The 7,309-nt window shown below is 29.8% G+C and overlaps 2 protein-coding genes across 5 annotated transcripts in view; one reads left to right on the top strand and one right to left on the bottom strand.

Annotated features, from left to right (window-relative positions):
- Positions 1–7,309, bottom strand: part of LOC122638005 (N-alpha-acetyltransferase 15, NatA auxiliary subunit) — a 37,884-nt gene that overhangs the window by 15,328 nt on the left and 15,247 nt on the right. The gene's annotated exons all lie outside the window — the stretch shown is intronic.
- The window catches only part of LOC122638004, a 17,158-nt gene continuing 12,355 nt past the window's right edge, over positions 2,507–7,309 (top strand). Inside the window, exons 1-2 of one of the 3 annotated variants that reach the window (XR_006329334.1) lie at positions 2,507–2,896; positions 3,197–3,298. The gene's annotated coding sequence lies outside the window, so the exon portion shown is untranslated. Of the gene's footprint in view, positions 2,897–3,196; positions 3,299–3,326; positions 3,381–7,309 lie in introns of those variants that run through there. The other 2 variants (XM_043830599.1, XM_043830597.1) reach the window with 2 other exon arrangements.

Here is a 7,309-nt window from a genome sequence, read left to right as displayed (position 1 = left end):
AAAAGAAAAAGAAAACTAAATGAAACGAAAAGAAGAAGAAAATTACGAGATTAGAGTTGGTATGCGAGCGTAGGATGATTATAGTTATTTGTCGAAAACTGCTAAGAAACTTTCTGCTTTTTTTGTCAGGGTCTCCTCTCCGAAAGATTTCGCAATTGGTGGTGTTGTGGGAGTTCAGCAATGAAACTACGAAGAAGACAAATGAAGAAAAAAAAAAAAAAAAAGAAAGAAAGAAAAAAGGAATAAAATTTTCATTTTCATTATCGCGGAGAAGCGGATACAATGTCAGATATTTTTTCGAAGCGTTTCAATAATCTTTATGGCAATTCTGTATGTATAATTGATATATGTTTGCTTGTGCATAAAAGCAATTCACATTGAAATTATTATATGCTTGATGAGTGTACCGAGTTTATTTAAAAGTCTAATTATGTACATAAATATGTAGTAATGGTTAATTAAAAGGATAACAGAGACGTTTCCTTTTCTTTTCTTTTATAAAAAAATATTATATATTTATATAATACATACTTATAACATAGCGAGAATAACTTCATTTAATATGTACATAATAAATAAATAAATAAATAAATAAATAAATACTTATATTGATTTGTTACGTTATATATGTAATATATATAATGTAATAATAAAATATGTATATGACATAATATAAAATGTATACATTATGTATATACATACATGTAATAATAATAGTGATAATAGTAATAATAATAACAATAATATAAATAATATAATAAACTTTGATATATATATATATCAAAGTTGATATATATATGTATATAAAATGATTACGTATAAATAAATATATACAACGTAACGTAAAATAAGAAATTTCGTGAAGTTCGATTCGATTCGGAAAGTGGGCCAAAACTTTCGTCCGTGTTTAAAGCACGTGAGATGCATAAGGAAAGACTTTTGCGCAGTACTCGTGGATGATTATTTATACATACATACATATGTACAATACGTGCAAAATCTTTCTTCCCTATCGGCAAAACCCTTTTATATATATGGTATATATGTAAATATATATATATGTACATATAACTCTCTGTACAGGAAAAACAACTAGGGTTTCGTGTCAAGCATACAGAACGCGAAACTCGGAGAAAAGTGAAACAGATTTTTCGCGTCACGATCGAATTTTTTTTCTTTTTTATTTTCCATGTTTTTGTAATATTTACAAATGATATCTTTGCGAATGAAATATTATAATAAACTATGTATTAATTTAAATATGTTCAGACAATCGTAAATGCACAACCTATGAAGGCTAAGGTTCTTTAAAAAAAGAAAAAGAAAAAAAAAAAAAAGACAAGAAAAGTAAATAAATCATTATTTTCGATTGACGGAATTATTTATGAGATCAGATATTCATATACCAATTTAAATGATAAATATATGGATCTGTAAATGTATCAAAGTGCCAATCAACGAACGAATTCATTTCACAAGTAATAAAAATGTGATCGAAATATATATCTCGTTCTTTAACGATTCTCGATATTTTATATTTTAACCTTGTCTATCAAGATGAAGAAAATCCTGAAGAAAATAATTAACGAATAAAAATTAAGGCAAATGGAATATAATTAACAAAGAATATCACGTATATAATATATCGCACATTATCGCGGAACGTGCTTATAATTCGACCGATAACTTTGGAATTAAATTATTCGAATATTTTAATCGTTCGAGCTGAGAGAAAGAGAGAGACACGTAATCATTTACAAAAAGTATAAAAAAAAAAAAAAAAAAAAAAAAAAAAAAAAAATCGACAGATAACACCGATCGTTTAATATTTTATATTTTAACTCTGTCAAAATGTCGGATTATAGATGTCTTATATATAACAATTAGAATAGAGTATAACACATAATTATATATTGTATAATTATTATATTAATAATACAAAAATATCATTATTAGAGTAATATTGACTGAGAACTACTATTGTTTATTTGTCATTAGAAAGTTAAACATTAAAATTGATATAAAAATGACCAATGTAATTGTTGTCGTAATATTAAAATCGTTCTCGTTCACACTTATTAAATAAAAATTAAAAACGATTCTATTAAAATTGCCGAAAATATAATAATTAGAATAATATTAACTGAAAATTATTTCATAGTCCAATACATTCATTATTAGAAAATAAAGCAAAATTAAAATGTAATATAAAGAATAAAGTGTACTTTGAAAAGCGTCAAATCGATAATATTAATTAGATTAATATTAATTATACTTCCCCCCTCATGACGTAAACTTTCAATTTTACTCGTAAAATTCAATTAGACTCGTATTATACATAGAAAAAATTTGTATTAATAGAAATATGTATTTCCGATTTGATAAATTCGATTATTAAGAAGTTTCATAGAAATAGATCTTGGAGAGAGGTACAGGGAGGGAAAAGGAGGAGTGGTAGGAGCAAAGAGGGGGGAAACACAAACAAGTAGCTTTTCCTGTGGGCGATTACGTTTCAATGACGTCGTAGAAGGTTCCTTGGAGAGGGACAGAGAATGTTGGGAAGGGTGAGAGAGGAGCATAAGCGGAATAACAGGAGGGTTTTGCGCGGCAGTTGCACGCGCGACACATAACGGTGTGTGTCTGTTCCTTCTCGCGAACAAATTCAACGTGACAAGACCAAGACCAAAACCAAGACTAAGACGAAAACTAAAACTAAAACTAAAACTAAAACTAAAACTAAGACGAAAACGTAGACGTAGACGAAGACGAAGACGAAGACGAAGAAGACAACGACGAGGACACTGGCGCCGGGCCAAGGAAGATCCAACGATATAAAGATCACCGATCGAGCGCTACTCTTGACTACTCGCTCGTGCAACGTCGTCTCAAGTGCAGTGTCGGTGCATCTCCCTCTCCTTTTTCTTCTCTCTTTCTCTCTCTCTTTTTTCTCTTTCATTGTATCTCTGCTTTCTTTCCCTCTATCACTATTTTATTCTATTTCGAACAAGATATCTCAATAAATTTTTTTTATTAATTATTCTTCTTTTTTTATTAATGAATGCATTATAAATAATGAGAGAGAGAGAGAGAGAAAGAGAAAAAGAGTGAAAATAAGTGAGTGAGAGAGAGAGAGAGAGAGAGAGAGACGAGAAAATGCGTGAATCTTTAATCGTGATAATTTTATCTGATTAATCAGTGAACTGACAAGTGTTGAAATCATCCGTAAAGAAGAGGAGAAGGAGGAAGAAGAGGAAGATATATAGAGAGAGAAAAAAAGAAATAAAGATAGAGAAAGAGAGTGTAAAAAAAAAGAAAAGAGAAAGAGAGAGAGAAAGAGAGAGAGAGAAAGAGAGAGAGAGAGTGAATACTTCATAAAAATCGTGAGTTATTTTTCCGCAAATACAATATTTTCAACGCTTCCTCGAAAGTCGTCAGACTGAATGAAAAAGATGTGATGATTCATACATCTCATCGTATACAGGTGGCTCGTAGAACACGTGCTTAATAATCACGATGATATAGGATCCTTCTTCTCTTTGATGGTTTTTCCATTATCCATATATTTTTCCATATATATATATTCTTTTCTTTTTCTTTCATCATGATACCTATACTTTTACTCGAAACGTTCAATATAAATTTTCATTTCGTTTCGTTTCGTTTCGTTTCATTTTATTTCATATCATTTTTTTCTCTCTTTCGTTCGTATAAGAGATTTGTTTTTTATTTGCGTTTAATTGGATCGACCATAAAATTGATTTTCTTATCTTACACACACACACACACACACACACATATATATAGATGTATATACACTATCTAATTACATTGATAAATGAAATGATCGTAGCATTCGATAGACATGTAAATAAGGAGAAGATGGGGGAAAGAGAAAGAGAAAAAGAAAGAGAAATAGAAATAGAGAGAGAGTTTAACGGATAAATAAATATAACTATTTTCACATCCTGCCACGAGAATGATCTTCTCTCTTTGGTATCTCGAGGTTTAGACTTAGTATATCCGGTCTGGTTATAGTTAAGTACTTGCGAAAGTTAGGATTTCCGGCGCGTTAAATGTGTTTCGAACGACGACAACGACGATAAAACGATATTTATTCGATCGTTCTTGAATATGTATATATATATATATATATATATAAATATATATATACACATACATATATATATTTACGTGCGTAAATATATATGTTTTGTCACCGATAGATATGACTCGCGTTTGGTTTACGAAGAAACGTGTCATACTTTCACTTCGACATAGCTGCACCATCGAAAAGATCGGCCCCCTCCCCTACCTCCCCTCCCACACCTACTTCACCCCCCACATCACCCTTCTTATTTTCTTGATCGTTGATTCGCGCGTGCCGAGGCACATGCGGCATGCGCTTTCCATATATACACGTATATATTCTATATCCAACCAATGTAATTAGAAACTTGCTTAGATCAAATTATATATGTATGTATTTATCGTATCCATGTTTGATATAGATGATCATTTTCAAGCTAATCTTAATCGAACTTACTGATTGTGCCTCGAAGCGGTAAAAGCGTTCGCGATATTCTAAAATAATCATTTCTAAGCTCGTTTCTAATACGATTAATATTTTCTTCTCGCTTGATAGGAACGAACACGAGGAAATGAGAATTTTCTATATAAATATCTATTTGTTATCTACTGGTTTGAATGTCAATTAATTTTTGTCAAGATTTTAATTTTTTAATACCGTTCAAGACATTTCAAATAGATTACGATTATCTGTACTTTCTAATAAGATGGATGTTAATCGTAAACGAAAAAAAAAAAAAAAAGGAAAGGAAAGGAAAAGAAAAATAATTTTTTATCCTTTTGATAGAAAATCGATCTGTTGATCAATGCCTGTTAATTTAGACGCAATTGTTTGAAACATTCAATGATTAATATTTTGTCCTTTTAACTTCAATAAAGAAATCTTTTGATGATTGACGAAAAAGAGTTCGCATTATTCATGAATAATAGACGTAAATTGTTATGTCACGTATACGTATTACGTATATTCATCTTTATGTAACGAAGTATTATACACGATAGTTATCTACATATCCGAATGAAAAACAATAAGGGGACGGTTAACACCAATTAACCGCAAAATTATGTCAATAACAATGCAAATTGATCTTATGAGTTAATGGAACAGATACGATATATATATATATATATATATATATATATATATATATATGGAAAATGAGAGCCCTTGTAGAAAATTCACTCATCAGGCAAGAATCTTTAATTTATTAATAACGTTCTATTTTCACATCGTTCATGGACATAATAGAACTATATCGTGCAATACGTCTTCGTAACAACGATATCGATCGAATATAATAATGCTTTTATATACATATATATATATATATAGCTTCTATTTACTTGTCGAACGAACATCCTATAATCTATAAAAATCTATCTCTTCTATATCAATTATACTATTCATAATAACATTATAAAACGATATTAAATATTTCAAAATATTTCATCAATCTAAATTCTCCTTTACTTCGACATGAAATTCTTCGAAAATTCCTCTCACCGATGAGTCAAATATATTTTCTATCGAGAAAAGGATCTTCTACTAGGAATAATAATATGTTCTATAAATAGTATAACACTGATTATACTTGAAATATTCTTGAGTTGAAGATTATGAAAATCTTGATCCCTCGAACTGATCTATCCTTTTCGAATCTTATTTATTACTATGCTTATTATTATCTTAAAGGTTGATCGGCAATGACTGAACAAGTTTACAATAAGATAACGAGAATGACCTACGAAAATAGACGATTAATCCGTACGCATACACACGCATCCACCCACACAAACACACACACACACACATGTAATGTTGTGTCAGAAGAGATACGCAAAATCAAACTATAATATATAATACAAACGATTACGTCGTCGCGAATGTAGAATTACAACTCCTCCAAATTATAACGGAACCACAACCGCTTATCAAATTACGTAATAACGTTTACCGAAGGAACAAAAAGAAATAATAGTCCAACCCGGAGAAAGTAATACGTGTGTCCTGTTTGGCAAGATGGATAATGATAACTTTTCGATTCTATCAGCCGTAAGAAGATTGATATCGAACGTATATATACCTACGTACGTACGTACGTACGTATGTATGTATGTGTGTGTGTGTATCAACTTCGATCATGTTTATAGGATAGAAAATAATGACAAACTTTCGGAGAAATTCAAATGCTATGTACGTAACGATTGGTATTTCATTGCAACAGTCATCGAGATTATTTATCGACTTTGTTAAATCATTGATTCACGCGATTTCTTTAGAAAATGATCCGTCGGATGAATGATATCTGGCTTAGACAACCTTGAACTTTCATTAAGGAAGGAAAAAAAAGGATAAAGAAAAAAAAAAAAAAAAGAAAAAAGAGGGAAAAAGAAAAGAGTTAAAATGTATAATTTCGTGGACATCTTCTCTATTAGTAACCATTCATCTATCTATCTATCATTTTCATTCGATTCAAGTGTCTATATATATACATATATGTACGTTAGTTGCATAAAATCGTACACGAGAAGAATTTTATCATAGAAAATGGAACATGGAATTTCTTTCGCGACAGTGATTCTAGTTGCGTGCAACTCGAAACGCTCGTGTTAGAAAAGTGGATAAAACGAAAGGTTGCGTCACGTTTCACCTGTAACTAACTTGTATAGTTCTTTTTTTCTCTTGTATTCTCTTTCCTTACATTATTAAGAAACGTATTCGAGACTCAAAACGTCTGAAAATATATCAAAGAATCATTTTGTGATTCACTATTCATTCTATAATAATTGTTATTAATTATTTCGAATAAAAATGATCATTATTACAATCGCGCGATTATGAGTTGAAAAAAGAATTAGAAAAACGATGAGTTTCATTGGCTTACTCGTCTAAAATAATTCCGATGAGTTAAAGAAAGAAAAAAAAAAAAAATCAATCTCGTCATAGACCAATATTATAATTTTTAATATAAAATTATAATTTTCATAATAACGTGATTCTAAAATTATTTCAATCAATGAAGAAAATAAAAAAGAAAAAAAAGAAATCATAGAATTTTATGGAAGTATTCGCTGAAAATTATCATTCTTATAACTACATATGATTATAACGTTATTCCAAAATGAGTGACAAAAACAGAAAGTCAATGAGTCTCGTCGGCGTATTCGTCTAAAATAATAATTTCCATAACAACGTGATTATAAAATAATTCCAACGAGTTGA

The sequence above is a fragment of the Vespula pensylvanica genome, chromosome 2 (assembly GCF_014466175.1).
Source record: "Vespula pensylvanica isolate Volc-1 chromosome 2, ASM1446617v1, whole genome shotgun sequence".
NCBI lineage: Eukaryota > Metazoa > Arthropoda > Insecta > Hymenoptera > Vespidae > Vespula > Vespula pensylvanica.
Note: the sequence above shows the minus strand (reverse complement) of the source record. Positions and strands in the feature narration are given on the sequence as shown.